This window comes from Hermetia illucens, chromosome 1 (assembly GCF_905115235.1).
Source record: "Hermetia illucens chromosome 1, iHerIll2.2.curated.20191125, whole genome shotgun sequence".
In the NCBI taxonomy this organism is placed as follows: Eukaryota; Metazoa; Arthropoda; class Insecta; order Diptera; family Stratiomyidae; genus Hermetia; species Hermetia illucens.
The window spans coordinates 71,654,801-71,677,181 of NC_051849.1; the positions used below are offsets into that span (position 1 = coordinate 71,654,801).

Below are 22,381 nucleotides of genomic sequence, written 5' to 3' on the forward strand. Positions count from 1 at the left end.
AGAAGAATTTTTCGCAGTGTACGAACAATATTGGTAGTCATATTACACAATAGACATATATGAACATAACACAAAATGCAGCAGCAACAGAGGTGAAAGCCTTTTCGTTTTGCTTAGATCTAAATACGCTCATATGAGGGTGCCATCTAGTACCTTTCTGTCACATTTTTAATACCAGTATTTTTCCACTTCTGGTACCACTGTTACTGATGTCTTTCAGGTTTACATTCACCAGTCTTCTTGTGACATTTTCCTTCCTCCCTTGCTTTTAAACATGTTGTATCATTTTTCGATTGTTTAACCTTTGCTCCGTTCGATAGCGCGGTCAATTCGTTTAGAGACTGTTCATAGGCTTGATCAGGGTGGAGTTAAGAGGGTCCCAAATCATCATCTAACGTATCAAGCTATCGCTATTTCGGTTGGCCGACTTCCACGTTTAAGCTAACGCGTTCTTACCAACGTCGTCATTTGAATTTTGCTACGATCGTTGCAGCACTGTTCCGATTCAACGCATCATCTTTGCCTCCATTACCGCGAGATAGTATTTCTTGCCTTTGGTGGTCAGCCAGCGCTTACAATCATAGAGGAAAACAAGACTAGCGACCCTGGGGTAGATTGTTTTGCAAACAAAACCTTATTAAAATCGGTTCAATGTCTGTATGCCTGTTCGTCCGTCTGTCTGTTTGTCTGTCTGTCTGTCTGACTGACTGTCACAAGCACTTTTCTCAGAAACGGCTATACCGATTAACACGAAATTTGGTGAGAAGGTGGGAACTGTGGACCCCCAGGCGTGCAATGAGTGATATCCTTCTAGGTGGAATTTAGGGGGGTCTCCATACATGTAAAAGGGGGTTGTACAATTTTTTTCACTGAATGTAGTCATGTGGGGTATCAAATGAAAAGTCTCGATTAGTACTTTTCGAAGCCGGTCTTAGTTTTGAGATTTGTTAAAAAAGCGGGGAGTAGGAGGGGTGGAAAGTGATGATTTCTTTAAAGGACCCATTGTCAGAAACTACCCAACCGAAAAATCTGGAAAAATTTATGAAGCTGCCTCTATATGGTGTCCAGGTCTCAAAATACTCCTCATATCGACATCTATTCAAATTAAGTTACTAGTAGTATATTACCATATTTTTGGGGAAAGTGAGTAAAAGTCCCCTTAAGTTTATCCCAGAGTTATAAGTTGGTAGTAGTATAAACTATAATATGTAGCATATTATCTCCAAGTTTGATTAAAATCATACTATTAGTAACAAAGTTACAGTAGCTCAAATTTGACTCTCCCCTGTAAATTTACTGCAACTAAATATCAATATCACATTGAAGTGGGTTGTCAGACATGCTAAATGCAAATACATAACGGGCTACGAACAATGGAATAGTTAACACTTAAATATACTCACAGAAGAAGCAAACGAAACCCTTCATACCTGAAGCGCCCAGCTTCCGGTTTCCTGACTTGTTTATTTGAGATATTCGTTGATGCCTCGATCCAGTTGTGGAACGACACCTCATTCAAGTCGCGCTGATGCATGGAGCATTTGTGTAGCATAGTTCACTGTCGACTGATATATTAAAATCGTTCTGGGGAGGTCGTTGTCACTGACGGTGATAGTGCCTGTTTATTGGGGTCGCTGGCTGAAAACTCTGAATTCAGGCAATCATTCCACTTTTGAACAAGTTACTCGAGGTCATCTTTGTTTTGTGATTCTACGAAAACATCATCTGCATAGAGCAATGAGTAGGGCGCTGCACAATGGGGAAGCAAAGGGGAATGGTGGCATGGTGCTTCCTTGATGAACACCGGCAGGCACACGAACCGATATCGATATACTTCTTGCACTTTGAACATTACTCTAAGGATCATGGCAGAACAATTAAACCCAGTGCAAGAGTTCCTTTGACACTAGGTGTTTTCGCAATGCTAGGTCCCTATAGTATTCTTTGATGACGCTTTACCTGTAGAGGTTGGTTTCTAATCTCTAGGGTCTTGGTATCCGTTGTGGTTATCGCAGACTAGTAGGTTAGTTTGAAATTATTCAAAAAACGAAAAGGAAGGAAATCCCGTTTTTATATAATCGAATCGAATCGAATTGCATTCTATGGATGACTGCGTGAAACCACTTTTCTCATTTTCACCGCTTTGAAAATTTGCGTTATCTGTCCCACGCCAAGATTGTTCAATTCATTATTCCTAACAAATTCCTTCGTCTGGTTATATGTCATCGCTGCACCGAAGGCAACGTCTGCTTTATTGTCTTTTATCTTTCATATTTTATATAGATATTGTCCTTTTGGTATTCCCAGGGTCATGTAACCCGTCCACTCCAGCCTTTTCAGATTGATTTTATCTATGACTATACAGTTTTTATCCAAGCGCCTGAATCGTCCAGCAGTTTCCACTGGTAGTAGTAATTCCCGTTGAAAGATGCTCTTATACTGACTGAAAAAATGCTTCTAAATCGATATACAAAAGCAGGCTATCTGTTCTGAAAACGCAAGAAGTTAATGCCCTCAAAACCACACGCACCTTCATCCCAGGCAATTCACCTTTAGCTAGCTCAGTCATGCATAGCAACAGGGAAGCGTACATTGAAACAAATTCCAGAATAATGATAACCTAACTGATTTTTTATCCACCATAATCTTCCCTGAGCTCCGTTGCATTATTACCAGCCATTAGTATCGGAACATCACATCGCCTTGCATATAAATCACGAAACAATTCAACTTTTTCGGTTTATCGGAAGTAAGTAAAAAAACACTTACTTACATAGTTCCATGCCCAAGTGAGCAGGTCTTCATTAAATAGCGATGAGTGCGGATATTTGTACACCGGTCGTACTCACCTTGCCTACATTTCATTACCATTCTTTCCTCCGCAACTTTTCAGTGATTACTGTAAAGACCACCATCTGCTGGAAAAGATGAGTCGGTTCTTTCGATTGGTAACTTCTGTTCTTAAGCGCATAACAATATGGCGTGATTTGATGGCTTTTCAAAAGAGCTTTGTGGATTTAGATTGATGATATTAAGAGTATTTGTAAGTATCATCATTAGGCTTAGAAAATTTTTTTCTAATTCGTTTAGGTACGTAGCGGATCGGAAAGAACAGTAATTTGTTGAAATTTGTGATTTTAGGTTAAGCAAAACGCTAGCGTTTTCAATAGTGGTTTCGGTAAGGTCGCTGGTTTTCCCGTTGTAATTTTATAAAATATCAAAGAACAATAGCCGGCAAAAGTACATTACACTCATTTTCGTAGGAGGAGTGAGTTTTCCATTCAATCTATGGAGATAACTTAATGGCCATTTTAGCAACTTGATATTTTCGCGAACTGCAGATGCGTCTGGAGATAAGCCGTTACCGCCTTTTCCAGGTCAGTTGATGTATCTTTACTACGACCTTAACCCATTATGACTTCATTATGAAATGCCCCGATTACTGTATTTCAAAAATTGTCCACAAACTCCTCGAAGCATTGTTGAACGAACAAAAGATTTATTTCAAAATAATTACTTTTACATTTTTATCTTGGGTGGATCTTGTTTAACAATAATTACTTTTGTTTTTGGTTGTTTTTTAACTCTTTATCAGAGGTTTTCGTACAAATGGGATGTGAACACCGTCCTCATTTGTAATGAAGTGCATTGTTAAGTTGGGATTTCTGTAAAACAATGCGAATTCACTCGGTTGAAGCAGAAAAGTACATACTTGTTGCATGCACCTGCTTTCAACTCAATTGAATATCTATTAAAGGTATGGATACATAGTTGGGGATGAGAGATCGTACAGGGTGAATTCTAAGTTATCAGATACATGTGCTGTTTGGAAAGTACACCGTCCTCTTATTGGATGATTACCCATTCAGTTTAGTGGTCTTCCCATCACTTCAGGTTGACATAAGCCTTATTGTCTAACAAAATTCACTATCTATAATTCATAGATATTTGTACCTTATCGTGGATTTTATAGCTTTGCATAAATATTTTCAATATTCCACTTAATATCATGCATGTGAGGTTTGGTATCTTACTTTACCTTGTCGAATCTACCACCCTGTTGGATCTGAAACGCCAAAGTCAGCGTCTTGTCGGCAGTAAAGTTAGAATACCGTAAAGCACATGAGTCTTCTTATGGAAAGTTAACAATGGCACGTTGACCAGACTAGCAATCAAACAATCATCTTTCTTTTCTTTATATCTGTTCTCTCGGGCTTGGCATTGGCCATACAGTTGGGTGTTTCAGAGAAGGTGTATGTTGATACATAGAGCCAGTCTGATTGAATGTTTTTTTTGTAAACCTATCTTTTGCTTAGTAGTTCGTGTAATTAAGGTCAAATACTTGAATTGGTTAAGATTAGAGTACAGTGGACAGGTAGATGGACCGCTAGGTGGGCTTAGACCAGTTTCTATAAGTTTATGAGCATCGTCTTTCAAAAAGTTCATTGAGTACAATTGCGAAGAGATTGGGAACCATTTGTTGTTACATATTAGTCCCATTCTTAGCTGAATATATGTCAAGTTGATACGTTGTTTAGAAGGAAAGTTCTTCTATGGCCTTTAGACAAATTGTTATAAGCAGCGTTTGAAACAGCTTTCACCGCATAGCACTTGCATCAGCACTTAAAAAGTCCTTTCCAGATTGATCTTAAAAAACCATTCCAAAATATTATCTAAGATTAAAAGATCGGTTTAATTCATTCTAAATAATTCAAGAGAAATCTCCGCTGGCAACCAATGTACGTGGACTTAAACACTTGCAACCGAAAATTGGGTGCGCCAGCATGAATAAATTTGTAGGAAAAATTTCCGGTTTGACTTATTCCAGCAAGTGAATACTTTGGAATACCTTTTGAATCAGGCAAGTAGTTTGTAATGAACGCAAATTTTAGAAGTGCCCAGAATAACCATCTCTGGCTGCTGCAGACCATACGGGCAGATCTAACCCAAATTTCTGACAAAGCGGCTAAAAATTGACCGCGCAGGTCCACCAGCATCTAAGGGTAATTCAACTGAAATGGCTGGTTGACAACCGTTTGCTTGTCCCAACGTTAGGCATACTTGAGGGATTGATTGTATTAATTCATAGATGTACTACTTCTAGTACAGTTCTTTAATTTGAGAAGCCTCTTAAAATTTCTTACGAACCCTATTCTTCGATGTTCTTCTCACCCCCTCTCCCGCCGAAAGAAATTAAATATTCGCCAAATTGTTTTTTTATGTGGGTAGGGTACGTGCAATGGTACGCGTCGGACTCTCATTTAAGCATTTCGCCGTCATCAAGCCTGGAACCGTCTGTCACGTTATTTCTAACTGGTCCTTCCGCTCTTCCGCCTTAGGAACTTTTTAAGTTAGAGAATTTTTTCACCAATGAGAAGGGAGAGTAGAATTGTATGTTGAAGTAACCCCGTGCCATCTAGTTAATCACTCCAGCGAGCTCAACCCTCTTCGTAACAAGGTCGACCATCTACTGCGGTGCGAACGATATGCGGAACATGGCTCCATCTGTGAACCTTCCTCCTCATCTCTCTAGCAGTGTTCGCATAAAGTTATTAACAAATTCCAACCGATTTTCTACAAGAAGAAAACTTATGATTGGCGTCTTCCACCAAATACACCCCATTTCAGAACACACAGTGAGGGCCTTTCGGACCTTGTGCAAGTAAGATTGAAGTTTGGTAGGAAAATACTCAATTTCACCATTCTTTCAGTTCAACCATAGTCCTATGTTACCGCATAGTCCATCTGCTTCTTGACTCGTGTTGCCAGGATAATTGCCACTTATTTAGTGTGTGGTGCCCTTTTTACGAGAAGCCATTTTCCCTGAATCTTTCCCCTTGTGCTTGTAGATGGTTTTATGTTCATTACCAAGGAATTACAACCAGTTCTCAAGCGATGCGATAGGTATACTAAATATTTATTTCCTGCTTGTATACTTCACCTTTCTACTCTACCTTCCATCTATGCTTCTCCTTTTGCTACTCGCAACGCGGTTTACTCACGATCACTTTTCTGTGATATACATTTTGGTACATTCACGTAAGCTATGGGTGCCCACTTTAATTCAGGCTACCTACCTACTTTGCTGATGAAATCTCCAAGTAGGATTTTATATCATAGTTTGGGTAAGTTTCAACAGTTTGGTCCACTGTCTCGTGCAAGATGTTTTTTCCGATCCCACTTTCTCCTCTGAAGAGACTTTAACAATGAAACTTTAATCTTCGAAATATTAGCCATTTATTTTTTGAATGAGCAGCTTTTGTTCTGTATGCGCGGTCTATGGAAAAGTGCACAAATCTTTAGTCCTATTTTGTCGCCGTTCTTTCGTTGTATTTTCAGTTTAGTTTGAGTTTCGTTGCGTGGCAGGTCGATTTTTCAGATAGGGTCGTTCGCCCTACACTAACCGCAAACGTGGGGCCTCGTAGGGCTCGTCAGCGGCGTGCATTCGACAGCTCTCTACCGACGTCGATGGAGTGACATCAGCTTAGCTCTAGCTCTGGTCGGGTGCTGTGCACTGAACCGATGTTAGTAAACCGCGTTGTTCTGAGCGAACGCTTATTCATCCGTGAGTCCCGGGATCAGCTAAGCGTTGGTTAGGTCTCAGGGAACTGGGGTAGGGGATTTGTTCCCGAAGATATACCCGCTCCTGACTATTGCAGCCTGTCCTCGTACACACGATTCACTAATGATATTTACCTGGTACAATGTTTAAATGCCAGCGAGGAAGCATGCGCCGTAAAGGCAAAATATAGACCATCAAAAAGGAAACTTTGCAGTATGATAAATAAAGCCAAAGCTAGCGGTTGACAGAATCTAGCCAACGAGGTAAATGAGTACTTGGCTATAAACTTGCCACCCGGAAAGTCGAGGCGCTGGGGAAACCCTGCATACCAAGTACCAGCCAGGTGAAAAACAAGTAGGTGCCAGGTCCTGACAGTATCCTGGCGGAGGTTTACAAACCGGTGTTCCGCCAACAACCAGACTTCCTGGTTGGAGCGTCCAACGCTTGCCCGAAGGGGTGCATTTTTCCTCGTTGCTGGAAGGTGGTGAGACTCGCGCTACCGCTACTCGAGCATACCGGCCGTTGTGTATGCTTGACACCATCGAGAAGATGCTTCAAAAGGAGTAGACTCGCTGAAGTGATCCACGCTGCAGATACTTATCCTCAAGGCAGTTGTTAGGCATTAGAAAACTCATTTCATGTACCAAGCTCTCTCCTGCGGATATTGAGGGATTATTTAAAAGAGCAGCATAGGGGTCCATCCTAGAGCCGGTCCCCTGAAGCGGTTCATGCTATAGCCTGCAAACACTTGACATGCCTGAAAATTGGCGCCTCGTCGATTATGCAGACGACATTGCGACACTTGTTGCCGAAGCAAATCAAAGCGGCAGTGGACAGGGCGGCGGTTGGAGTCTCGGCTTTGAGTCAACTAATGCGAATGTTGGGGGCCCTATGTCTACCCGTAAAATCTTCTTATGGAAACATCGTAGTCTGCTCTGTTTAATGCTGTTGGTAGGGGTGCTCGTAATGAACGTCAATGACACTGACTGCGTGGCAACTCTCTTTGCAAAATGAACTAAGAGGCAGGTGGTCTGCGCGGCCCACAAGAATTTAGAGTCGTTGCTGAATCGAATGCATAATGAGATTGATTACTTCCTTTTGAGTGGAGATGGAGGCTTTCAGTCTTATCTGTACAAGATTGGGAAGGCACGATCTATAGATCGTATGTTCTGCAATGAAGTGGCGAACGACACCGAACACACCTTTTTCTTCTCTTGTGAAAAATGGGACGACTTTCGTCAGCAGCTTTATGCAGTCATAGAGCAAGACCGAAATATCGGGAACCGTGGGATGTGGCATTTGCATTTGATAAAAAGCTCTGACTTGACCCAATGTGTTCGCTAAGGACTCTCAAATGGAGTTCGATGTGGTAGTGGGAATAATTGGATTAAGGAAAAATGACTATAAAACAATGCAAGAAAAAACAGGAGTAATTTTGTAATTTTGTCTAGTATATCTAGTGTATACTAGACGTTGACTCAGTGTGTCCTATGTTACTACTGTGGAGTGTGGATCAAGAAGTGCGCTCTAACGAAGGTAATGATTGCTTTAGTGACGAGTTTTGATAAAATACTAGGCCCATTGTGGTTGGCTGGCAAATTACAACAAAGATACAATAAGGTATTGCGTACCATTTATGACAAAATGGAAGATTATTTGGGCCTAAACTAGGACAATGACACACGGGGAAGTCCAGATACCGGCAAGAGGATCCTGATTAACAACGCCAGACAAGAGTCGTTAATCTTTTAAATTAGAATGGTGGTGAATTCTTCGTGAGGCTAAGGACTGAAGTTGCAACTGAAGAGTCCTTTAAAGCTGATTCCGACCTCAACCGAGCTCATCTTTTTGAGCCACGAAGCAAAACACTGTGACCCCACATTTTGCCGACCATACTGCAGTGGTTTTATCAAGCCGATTTTCTCCATTCCACTATTTTGACTATGAGATCTGTTTCTAACTGGCTGATTGATGGTTAACTTCAGAAGCTATTTTCACTTCGTGACTCATCTAGTTTAGTGCACACTCTCATTAAAATTCTAATAGCAATATTTTTTGCGCTATTTTGCCTAATTCGGAAGCGATTAATTTAGAAAGTCATTATTCATACCATAATTGATTCTCCATACAATAATTGGAAACATCTGGGAATTTACAAATTGAAAGCCATAAAATTGCACTATCTAAATGTTGGATGCAATGAACGGTAGGAAAACCAGATAATTCAATAAGTCTCGTACTCATGTATGACTAAAGTGAAACAAATTGTCCACTGACACCAGATATGATAAGTGTCCACATAAAAGATTTCTCATTTTTCGGGTGAAAGCTATGGTAAAAACCAGATAAAATCTCAAACTCTACCCAATGAACACTTGCGACTAGAAGATGGAAACATCTACTGGCTTGTATTTGCGATGGCATGGCTTTTACGAGATAAGAAATGAGAAGTACGAGCACACATAATTTCACTTGATATTTTCCTTGAATTGGAAACATCCCAATGGAAAAAGACAGTAATGAAGTGATAGTTCGCACGGTTTAATGCGGCATTGCGAATCTCGTTAGCCATTCATATTGTTTGATACTTTGTTGCAGAATTAATTTGTTCAATTAAATTTCTTACAAAAGTACATTATTATGAAAAGCCCGGATAGGGAATGAGATTGGAAAGCATAGGATCACATGCTTCGTATCATATCTGATTACAATACAGTTGATATATTGGATGCTCCTCTTCAGTACTGTAAATTATGTATATGAAAGTATAATACTACTTTTTCTTCACTGCCGTTATATGTACGTATATACATGTATGACTAAATCCTAATGAAGTTATATGAGGAAGTTATTAATATTGTGGAAACTAACTATATTTTCTCTGAACGTTGCAGTTTCCAATAAATCTTTCTTCTGGACTCGCTGCCAATTTCGCTTGGGATTTTCCTTGCAATCATGTTACCCACACAGTCCTCACGAAATATCTAATATGCATAGTACAATGCACTTCGAACGCTTGCAAAAGTTGAAAAACATGATTTTCCGCAAACCGGATCTTTTTAAAGGTCTTACAGTCGAAAAAACGTTTCTCTTTCACTTGTGTTTATCAATTTTATACGAACATAAGTTCACGCAGAAAAATAGCGACGTTGTCGAATAGAATGTTACAAAACCAGTTACATATAATTTACTTAATTGTTTTTCTAGTTAAACACGTTGCGTTCATGTTTATTTGGCAAACGTGTAGTATCTGATTCGAGAAACATTGAAATGCCCAAAATAAAGCAGTTATTCAACATGATAACGAATGTTGCAAGGTTCAAAATTGTTAATGCAATTTCACTTTTTATGCTTGTGTATCTTTTTTATCGTTCCTTATTTATGGATTTTCAATAACCAATTAGTAAAGTTTATGGTTTCTGTTGCAAATTATACAATATTTGATAATTTGTGTTGGGTATGTCGGCAATTGATTGGGAATTCAAATTGATTAGTTGTATATCGTAATCATAAATATTGGCTTTGTTTATTCATTGTTAAATACGGAAATGTCGGTTTCAGGTTGCATATTCATAAAAGGTCATTGATTGAGTCTAGACAGTGACCTGGAAATGGGACGCTTTTAATAGGGGTTGGTTGTATTGTTTTGTAAAACAGAAGTAAGGGAACACCAAATGAAATCAAATCCGACTATAAGAAACTCCGTAAGCTTTATGTCTGGGGATGCTCCTGAAGATGGAAATATTAAGGAAACTCAGCAACTCGGCGTAGATTCGAACTACTCGATACCTCGGAAAATCCACGATGGATGCTATTTCGCCGCTTCAGTTGTAGGTGATGCGTGTGCTATGGTTGGACTGCGTGATCCCCATATTTAATTTCTAAGATCTGGAATTTATTGGTCCTGTCTACCCTGCCCTAGGTAAATTCTTATATGGCGTAGAAGCCTAAATAGACTTTACTCTAAAATTTCCTTTTCATGTTATATGGAGGGAATACGAGCACTAAAAATTGGCTAGAGGGGATGTGAACACCATCATGCAGTAGTACTGGCGGGTCATCCCGTGTCTCGGATTCGAGGATTCGATTTTTTTGGCGTTAATTGTAGCTAGATATAGTGTAGAATAGATGGGCAAAGTATTTTTTTTATATTCGGGGTCGTTCGAAAATTAAAGGTAAAATGTCATATACCAACTTTATGTCAATCGTCGTTATAAAGCGCGTATTTATAGGTCCGGATGACGTTCGAATGACTTCGCTAACAGGACAAGAATTAAAGCCAAAGGCTTACATGTGTTTCTTCAAGAAACCTAAGGTTTGTGGACAAGGCAAAGCAGATTAATGGTCAGTTAAGATTTTATGGGTAGATATCACATTCTACTTTTTAAATGCGTTTTTCTCGAAATTGCATGTTGAAAATCGGCTGCCACCGCAGCCCAAAAACTGTCCAACGAAATTCTTTGAAATTTTCACGACGAACATATTTGTACGGTCCGTAAACTAGGATAATTGTGATTCATTCAGTATTCATTAAAGAAGCCAAGGCATCAAAAATTTAGCTTTCAACATTTTTAATAAATTGCGGACTATGGTTAAGTCCGCACGTTTAAATGCTGTTTACATTTTTTCTTTAAGATGATCACAGCGCCCTCTAGCGTGGCAGCAGAAAAACACCTTTTTTGGAGATGGGGTTATAAGTTGCTCTGTATTTCAATAATGAACTATGCTATCAGCCTGAAAAAATTACTAAGCATGCTCAAGAAATTTATAATTAAATATATACTGAAAAATTCATATTTGTAACTTTATCCAATTCTTCACAAAAATTTCTTCAAAGAAAAGCGAAAAAAAGAACGGTCTTCCCCTTAAGTGAACAGATCGATTTCCACATGGGGACTTCGAGCCTTTCGGCCCATTAATAAATTGGTGAATTGGTTAGATCTTGCTCCTTAAAAGCCGTATTAGTAGCAACTCTCAAACCAAACTTCTGACTAGACCACATTTGTGTTCTATTTGCAATGCGGGTAGAAATTTGATTAGTTGGTTTTGTAAATATTGAAGAGCGGAACTGCAGACGGGAGTGAATCTAGGAGAAGATTCTGGGCATTACTGGTTATGAATGCGAGAAACCTACAGGATAATGAGCGTTGAAGTTGCCCCTCAACACAGGCATCGTTTTCTGGACTTCTGGGCGACAGGGACTCCTCTCTTTTCATCCTCGCTTCCTTCCGGTCCGGCTACAGATTCATTCCGGTACTTCTTTATATCAATTTTTAAGTTCACCTGAATGGACTAGGCCTAGACCAAATACCGGTTGTTTCGCCGTTGATGACGATGAATGGAAAGAAATTTAATAGTATCAAAACGCACGAGTGATTATTGATGGGGAAGAGCAACAGCCTCTCAATCTCGCTGTTCTGGGTTCGAATCCGAGTCATCAAGGGTGTCTGTGTTCATCTTGCTGCTGTGAGCTCATCAGTTGCACAGCGTTAAGTGTGATGATAGTGAAAATGTTACTCATGCTACGGAGAACTAATCATTATATTTGGCAGAACAAAGAAAATAAAATGTCTGCTTTTTGATTTCCACATTTACCAGCAAGAGGCTTTTTGAGTAAGCGAATCTCACTTATGATGGGCTACCCAACCAATTATTCAATTAAAATCTACAAAACCTGTTACCTTTTGTTAATGTATAAGGACAGAATAATCAAAAAGACAACGAGAAAACCGTGAAAATTCATTCTTCTCTATTTAGTCCCCGAAGTTTAAATGGTAATGAGGTTTTGCGGGCCGAAAGGTGTAACGTCATCCAAATACTTTCGTATTTTCAACCATATGGAACAAGGTTCCTCTCATAAATGGTTTTTTTTAATCGAAAAGTTAGTTTACACAGCATAGAGTGTTTCAATGATAGCAATTTAACTTCAGAATTTAATGTTAAGAACTGAAGGAAATTCAAAAAATATTCCTGTTAAACACAAGCGTTGTTTAGATAACCTAGTTGACTTCTTCAGAAGTAATTTTCGAGAAGGGATCTCTGGAGGTTATGCAGTTTTAAATGAGCTTCTATTGAATTGATGGCGTAAACAATTTATTTTCTCTTTTGGTTCATTGGAGTGGTAAACATCGACAGGAAAACGCCACTGTTAAAGAACAGAGATGTGAAATTTTACGATTTCAGTGAAACCTTCTCGGAATGTAGTTGGCACCTAAACTGAGTTCGCCACTAACCATCACCATTTTGTTGACGCCTTAACTGAGAAATTGGATGTTGTCCCTCGGATCCTTGATTTATCCCTACCTATCGGCTGGAAGTCATTTCTCTGCCTAAAGTCAAACCCGTTATTCTCAAGTAATTGAAGTTCTTGGTTTCGATTTTGATGTTCAGAATTGATAATATATAATATATATTTCGATATTGACAGAAAAAAAAAACAGCGAAGAATTAATTGAATCGCATTTGAAGAACCCCAAAATTGTTTAAAGCCAAGTAACACAGGATCCTCGTGAAATACAGCTCTTCATATCATTATCCATCACATTTATACAAACTGACCGGGAAACGGAAAAACAATTGGTAACTGCCTAATTGAGTAATGAGTGTAGATTGCCCTCATCAAAGATTTGATAACATAATTTCACTTCTTGAAATTTGTCGGTCTGTTGCAGTTATTCACTATATAGGAGGCGCTCTTATTAGCACAAAATTTTTTGAGGATGTTGCAAAGATTAACCTCCATGAATAGAGTAAAAGGCATCCTCCTATATGACATCTAATTCTAAGAATAAAGTCAATGATATTTTATTATTTTGGAAATGGGGTAGAGTTAATGAATCTCTCCTGGAACTTCGCTGGAAATCATAAATGCATTTCAGAAGTATTTAATTGCAATAGTATAAGCTTTATAGAAATCGGGGAAAGCAACAGGACCTGACGACAGCTTGGACTCAACACTGCGGCTCACTGAACTCTTTAACCGGGTTTTCCAAGAGAGTAAAACACCATCTGACTGGCAAGAAAGTACCACAGTTCCAATATGGAAAAGAAAGTTAATCCAGCAAAATTTTCAAATTGCCATTCGATTCAGGGACTTTCTCATACCATGAAGATTTTTTAACGCATTATTGACAACCGTATTCGCAAAATCATTGAAATAACCGTGAATCAAGTCGGTATTAGTGACGCAATATATGCTGCGCCGTTGCACATGGAGAAAAATCTTGAGAAGCATCGCCCTCTTTACATTGTATTTCTAAATCTAGAGAAAGCCTCTGACCGTGTGCCCCACGAACTACTCTGGTATGCTCTACGAGGACACCGAGTACCAGAAGAACTTGTGCGCTGGGCTGAATTACTCTACCACGATCCGAAAAGTAAACTTCGAAGTGCGGCGGATATATCAAAACCGCTTCGTGTCTCTGTTGGTGTTCATCAAGGAAGCGCCCTCTCACCACTCCTTTTTGTTCTTATAATGGGTCACTGTCACACCGGACATCCAATGTTTATGCTGTTTTCCTAGAATCTAATAGCAAAAATGACCTCGAAAAACTTGTCCAAGAATAAAATTATCGCCTCGTGCAGCATGGCCTCAGATTGAATCTGAATTTTCGACAACCGATCCCCATGAAACAGGCATAATCATTGTAAGCGGCAAAGAGCTGCTCAGAACTAAGCGATTTAAATATCTCGATTCAATGCTATCAGCCAATGAAGAACTGCGTTATGAAATTGCTTTACGCGTTTGCGCAACCTGAATGAAGTGGCTTTCCACAACTGGCGTTCTTTGCGATTGGCTTATCAATGAACGTCTCAAATCTAAGAGTTACCGGAATGTCGTCCGTTTTATCGCTGTGCTGCCCGAATATAAAAGACAATGAAGGGGTCTTGTGGTAATGGAGGCTAAGATGTTGTGTTGTACTAGTGGCGTGACACGTTTTAAGCACACCCGAAATGAAGATATCCGCGACCGATATGGGGTTGCAACGATCGTGGAAAAACTGCGAGAGAAGCGTTTTCGATCGTATGGTCACGTAATTCGCGCTAACGAGAACTTACTTGGCAAGATTGGTCTGAACATCGAAGTCGATGGTAAGCCACTAAAAGGCCGGCCGAAACAACGGTGGTTTGATACGCTGGATGGGAATTTAAAAGCCTCGAGATTGCATCCAAATCAGGCATTTGATAGAACCAAATGGCGAAACCGATCACGACGAACTGACCCAGCTTGTGAACGGGACTGAGGCTGAAGAAAAAGAAGAAGGGAAGAAGGGTAGAGCAAAATATTTGCAAGTTAAATGGAAGGGGAGAAATCATATTTGAAATAATTAAAATTTGCCTTTTTCTATTCGCTAGTGTTATTTATCTGTCTTGCACATACCAATGTTTCGAGAACCATTTGTTCTCTTTTTCAGTGCTAACAAGTCTGCTTTTCATTGGGTTTATTAACTATTTATATACTAATCTAAATTTATAGAGTAGAGCAGACTTATTGGCACTGATGAGAGGAATAAGTGGTTCCCGAAATATTGGTATGTGCAAGACCAATAAATAACACTAGCGAATAGAAAAAAACAAATCTTCATTACTTCAAATAATGTGATCGCTATAAATACCGCATAATTATACTTTTTGACCCCCTACATGAAGATGGACGATTCCGTAGCCTACACAATGACGAAATCTATGAGCGATACCATGACCGTCCGGTTGTGGATAAAATCCGGCTCAATAGATTACGGTGGACGGGTCACTTAATCCGTATGGATGAGGATGATCCCACCCGGAAAGTCTATAAGGGCAATATCTATGGTAGGAAAAGAAGATGAGGCAGACCCTGCCTAAGATGGAACGATGGCGTAGGTCAGGACGCCAGACAGCTTTTAGGGATATCGAATTGGTGGACCTCGGCGCTAAACCGGGATGTCTGGAATTCCTTATTAAGGCAGGCCTTGACCGGATACCGGTTGTTGCGCCGTTGATGATGATGATGATGATGAATTATACTCGGAGAAATAATATTGTCACCCATGGGCTTCCGAAAACTTAGGGCTTAGGATCCCTAATTTTCCAAACAAAAATTTAGAAAGCTTATTGTCTAAATTACTATAAAACTTTTACCTGACATTCTTCACAGATTTTTCACAAAGAATTGCTTGCTTATTTCTTAACTATGGGGAAGTTAGACTCGATTATCTATTCTTTACAGAAAGGAACCGAAAAACCGAAACCGATGTCTTGAGTACGACGCAACTCTGAATGGATTACTCAATTTCTAGCCCATCGATTTGTTGATTCAGAGCACTCCCATGAGAGCAGCTCATTGACTAATTCGATTAGATCTTTGGGGAAACAACGGATGTAGGGCACAGAGCATTGGAACGATTTTTGGCAGAACTGAATTCAGCTTTCGCAATACTTTGCGATCATCGGATCCTCATATACATATGTGTTTGGTATAAGATATAAAGTTATCTTGAAACGATGGGAAATCTGAGACGAATCAGATGAATGCGTGTCAGGATATACTGACGTCTTCTACACCCATGGCTCAAAAACAGAGCAGGGTTCTGGAGCAAGTGTCCATCTCTCCAATAAAAATGATAAGTAGGCAATGGGTCAATATGCAACTGTTTTTCAGACTGAAGTATTTGCGGGGCGGTAATCTGGTTGATTGGCAAGCGGTTGAAAGGCAGGTGCACCTCAATCTGTAGTCAAGCCGAATTGAGGGCCTTGTATAGTCCTCCGCCTTGATCACTTGAAAAATCGTTCAAAAAAGTAGAAACCGAATGAACTGTATTTCTGGATTCAATACGGTGGAACTACTCTAGGTATGCCGTCATTTTAGTGTAGAGGGAAATGAAATGTCGGATGCTTGAGTAAAAGAGGGTTCAATTTCAGAACCAGCAATTGGGATGTCAGTAGGATTGGCTAATGTTGCTATCAAAAACTGAGAACAAGCTTCTCATTATGGTAGGTGGCAGAGCCTTAATGCTGCTAATAACACCAAGCTTTTCCTATCAGAGCCAATCAAAAATACTACATAGTTTATCCTGTCGAAAAGCAGGAAGACTTGCGGAAATTTTGGGGGCATTCTGACTGACCACAATTCACTATTTGGGCATATGTGTAGAATAAGAATTCTCTAAAATGACACGTACCCATCCTGTAATGAGGAAGCGAGATCCGCGGAACTTTTTCTTTGTGAATGCCCGCTTATGGACCGATAACAATCCCGGTGGGATAATTGCATGTTTCAGAACTATTTTTTCAATTTCCAACAACCTTATATGAAATTTGATGCTATGCTTTTTCATAAACCAATCTTTTTGCCTGCGATTGAGATGGTGTGAAATCTAGTAGGGAACTTTCGCATCCGATTTTCTCTCATTTTAAATTCAATGTTCTTTGCGCACTTACTTACATACAACTAATAAAAATACGTCCTGATAATCGTTTCTCCTCAATCCCTTTCATGATCTTTGAAGTTGATTTCAGCAAAGCTAATCTTTGTAATTATACCGGGAGGCTGATTGTTCTATACTGCCATTATATGATAGTACGAGTTTCTTGTGCTAGTTCAGATTATTTGGGAGACAGCACTAATAATAGTGGTTACTTTTAGAAATTTCGGAAGGCTCGGCAGCTATTCTATGAATTTCACCTGGATCTTTCCATTCCATTACCAAATGCACTGCAATAGCAATAGGTTTGCAAGGAGCTCCGTCGTTCAACTGATAACCATGATGTTTCTTGCAGCGAGAAAGGGAAACTTGTCGAAACTCATTTTTATGAATGGAATTGGGAATAATGAAAAATAAAATACACGACCAGCTTCCTTGACCTTCCATCATTGAAGAAAACATGCTTCCAATAAGGGGGAGTGAAGTTTCAATTCTTGTGGACAAGGTTGAATTTTTATTCGGATTTGGTTAGAGCCTCAATCTTTAACTTTTATGTAGATGAAAATTACAACAAAAGTATAGAAAAATAAAAAAATGTTATGAAATTGTACGGTTATCAGCAAAAAATATTAAAAAAAAAATAAATTCGTTTATAAGATATTTTGCTGACCCTCGTGTATTGGGCATTTTAGCGCTTCCCAGCAAAGCTAGCCACAATAGTAATGTGGCAAACCGCTGGCAATGCAATTTGTTATATTTGATTATGTTTGAATATATTGATCAATTCTAATTAATTAATCAAATTGTTAATATACGAAGATGTGGTTTCAAAATATATTCAGTTACCACAAGAGTTTGTAAAACATTATGGTAATGAGCTCATTTTTCTTGTCGGCTGTCTTAATTACTAAAAAGTCCAAATCATTAAAATTAGGTAATTTTTTGAATTATCATTTTCAGTTGATAATGTCTTCATTCATACATTTGAAGCAAATTAATTTCTCAAAATTTACATATTCAAGTTCATAGCTGGTTAGTTGGTTGTTACAAGACTTTCCCGACATTATAATCTATTTTCGAATTCAGCCTAATTATTCTTTTCAACACCTTATAAAAACAGACCAATCAAAGTTATGAAAAGATAGCAAAATTATTCAAATTAAGTACAATAACTTATTTCCGAAAATCTGACTAATGTGAAAGTGAACAAATCGATGTATGGATAACTCGGGTCTGCAAATTGGCTAGAAGTGAACCTAATTGCACTTATGAAAATTGCAATCTATTTGCGATTACATCAGGGTTCGATTTAGTTTTACAATCTTATTGGATACTTTACATGAAGTTAACTGAATTTCGAGAAAATTATTGTGCAAGTTTTGATGTTATTTTATGAATAGATTGATGTAGCTATTTCACATATGCTGATTATATATTCGCTAATTAACACTAGGAATTGAATGGAATTTATTTTGATTTTGAAAGATATAAATTAATGAATAGATTTTCGTAAGAACTGGGTCCAAGAAATTTGTTCAAAACGAGTTCCACTGAACTTAATTTTGTCATTATTTATAAAGTAAAGGGGGCATATTTGATGAATGTCTGATAAAAGAACATAGCCTATACTATAACTGACTCAATTAACTGCATCATCATTTTTATGAAAATCTGCATGTGGAAGAGCCCTGGTCTCATACAGACCAAGACCATTTATTCATTTTCAGTAACTGATCATTATTTATAAAGCTTTGGATTGTTTTGGGGTGTTAAAACGCTTTCTGGGCTTTACTTTTGTTGACTATGGGAAGCCAAACTTCGCGGTGGGAGAAATTGATAAACAGCGCGAGTGTAGGTTCGCTAGGACCAAAAAGAAGTTCAAAAGCAGTGATTTTTGATTGGCATTTAGGGTGAGGGGGGGGAAAGCAAATCAAGGCTATTTCTTTCCTAGGTCCTATAAGTGAAAATATTGAATTACTACAAACTTAACCTGCTTGACAATTACGAAGTCTATACGAAGAATACTTCTTAAAACAAAATATATTTATATGTACGTTGACTGTTTCGGTTCCCTTCCAAATATTTCCACCCCAACGGATATACTCCTCCCAATGGTCTTACCACTACCTGAAACAATCCTGGCAAATTTGTTTGGCAATGTCTTAAAGTTCCTTCGTCACATTTGCCTCATCCTCGCAAATCATATTAAATCTTCTTCGTCAAGTCCCTTGACGTTTTTAGTTTGAGATAATAAAAAAAGGCTACAAGAAGCAAAGTAAGTAAGGGCCGAGGAACAGTGATAGAGTTTGCCTGAAGCTGAATGCTTTGGAGTGTCGAGGTGAAAAAACCAGTCACTACTGCTACGAATTCGTTGTCGTTTCTAAACTTTAATGTAGTAAGCCTGCTTCGTTGTAGAACCCTTAGCGAACTATACGTTGTCAACGTTACCTTAACGAGGTACCGAACTTAGCAAGCTTGTTTGACTCTTACGGACGTTTTATGGATCCACTAGAACCGTTAAGCTTTTGTTGAAATGTCATAACTATAAATCCACATTTATTACCTGTTCAGTCATTGACGAGAAGTTTTCATTTTCTTCCGAACGATCAAGTTCCTGATAAATCAGAAGGTGGCTATCCTTTTGGTCGACCATCATCAAGCCTGGCACAAATTTTGTGGGGATGTGGTGCATTTTAACTTTCTTGTCAAAATCTTGTAACTAGTTCCAACTGATTTCCTTCACCGTCCAGTAAACTCCCTAATGGTCAGACGTTCCAACTATTTTGAGTGGCCGGAGACGACCAAGAGGGGAGAGCTATCCTAAGAACCTAGAAGGCGAGATTGATCGTCATTGACAACTTGCAAATATTGAAGCTCCATCGAAGTTTTCCGTCGATACAGGCTTGCTTGTCTATATGCTGACCAGGCTAGGGAGTGTAAGGCAGAGGGGTTATTACGAACTCTTGGAATAAACTGAATATTTGTAGACAGCTGCTAGCATACATTTTTTTACCCTTTCACGTTTGTGTTGGTGGCTGAAAAATGTTGTGCCAATAGCAACGGCATATCCGCCCTTAGATAAATTTTTAACTAGAGTTTCCCTTCTCTGTTCTTTCCCGCAATCCATATTTCTAGCGCAATAAAAGCAGGACACTTTTATTGGCAAATTATGCTAATACCACTTGAATACCATTGAAATTGGCGATAAATACATAGCATAGTAGGAAGATTCGGATGAAATTCATGCCAAAGAGGACTGGTCCATCAATACTTCTTCGCGTTTATATTTCCCTAGCTGACGCATCAGACGTTGTCCTATCTCACAGCACCGCCATTAACAGCTACCGATGTGCTTCTGACGATATCAATTGTAAGCTGCCAACGTATTTGTCCGGATTGCTCAAGTGGTTAAAGCGCTGGGCTGTCGTAACGGAAGGTCGCTCAAATCTCAGTGGTGGAGAGGGGGATTTGTTATCGGCACTAGATGATTCCGAAGATCGGTGCTAGACATCGCCCCGCTAAGAGCGCTGAGCGCGGATTTAACGAAAGCGCCAGGTTTTGAACCTGGTTTTAGTTAAGATACACACGTTTTCCTTTTGACTAGAGCGGTTTTGACCCACGATACCAAAACAAAAAGTGTATACGTGTAAATGCAAAACGCGGAAGTTTTCTGCAATTTTCCAATTTTCTGAGCAATTTTCTCAGCTTTTATTTGCCTAAGAACCTTCTACAAAATATTAGGAAACTTTTAAGAAAATTATGAACCATCATCATCATCAACGGCGCAACCACCGGTATCCGGTCTAGGCTTGCCTTAATAAGGAATTCCAGACACTTTCGTTTTGCGCCGAGGTCCACAAATTCGATATCCCTAAAAGCTTTTGGCAACAAAAATTGCGAAATCTTGGCCACGTTCGAGAAAAGAATCCTCTGAAGAATTTTTGTCCCCTTACAAGAGCATGGACGATTCCATAGCCTCTATAACGATGACATCTATGAGTCATACTAAGACCATCTGATCGGGGATCAAATCCGGCTCACCAGGCTGCGGTGGGCGGGTCACTTGATCCCTATAGATGAAGATAATCTAGCCCGGAAAGTCTATAAGAGCCTATCTATGGTAGAAAAAGAAGACGATACCCTACCTGAGATAGAGCGATGGCGTAGGTCAGGACGTCAGACAGCTTATACAAAAGCTATGCATGTATTTACAAATTACTATTCTCCCAATTTGAATAAGGTTTTTTCGATTTGTTTTCTGTCTCTGTTGGATTTTTCTTTATCTTGGTAATGTCGGTAAAGCACTTCTGTTTCAGGTTAATTTTTATTCACAGGGGTGGTAAAGGGTAAAATTGCTAATACAGATACGGGGATATGAGCTTCATGTCGATCTTGCTGTTGCAAAAACCCGCCGTCTCAAAAATTAGGTTCTTCCTAAATCAGGACTTTTCGTTACTTTTTTAAATGGTGGAGCAAACAGTGAATGGCCAGTTCGTCATGATATTGGAATAGAAGTTTGGCATGTGCCTCCTTGTAAGTAATTATCGCCTTCCTACTTTAATGTGAGCATATGGATCTTTTCGATGCTTTGTGATAAGCACCTCCTTCATTGTTTAATCCATGAGAGTCCCTTCTGAATTCTTCTACCACTTCTTTATAGTAGTATTTTGGATGCATAGAACCTAACAACCAATCACTGTTAACCCACTATCGTGGCCTTTTCAAAAGTATTACGACCATCATTATATATGATATTCCACAACAGTGGTCCCAACGGGGAACCATCTGAGACGTCCGTGGAGATAACATACTCTTTGGATTCATCATTCGTGTTGTCTTATGGTTCTTTCTCCCCCAAATGTTTGCCGATAAATGCAGTTAGAGAACTACCTGCTGGTGAAACCACACCCCCACACACCTGCTCTTTTCAAAAACCTATTGAGACGAAAATAGGTAGACATATATATTCACACCGTGAAATCCCACGCACAGTCAACAGCATGATTTTGAGAGGAGTTGATGCGATTTAATGGGAAGGTGGGAATTGTCAACGCTCACGCATACAATGAGTGATATCATTCTACGTGAAATTTAAGGAAGGCAGGGGGGTCCTCATACATTCAAAAGGGGTGCTAAACATTTCTTTTCACCGAATATATAATAGTTAAGTTGGGTATCAAATGAAAAGTCTCGATTGGTACTTGGTAGCTGATCTCAGTTGTGATATTTAATGCACAAGGGCAGGGCGGGAGCTGAAAAGTGATCATTTCTTCCACGCACCAATTCTTAGCACCTACCAACTGAAAAATCTGAAAAAAAAACTCACGAAGTTGCCACTATACGGTGCATGGGCTTCGAAATATCCTCCATACTAATTTCTGTTCAAATAAAGTGAATAATAGTATATTATTATAAT

The 22,381-nt window shown here is 39.1% G+C and overlaps 1 protein-coding gene across 7 annotated transcripts in view; it reads left to right on the forward strand.

Moving 5' to 3' along the window:
* The window catches only part of LOC119647100 (filamin-A), a 166,973-nt gene that overhangs the window by 119,433 nt on the left and 25,159 nt on the right, over positions 1-22,381 (forward strand). The gene's annotated exons all lie outside the window — the stretch shown is intronic.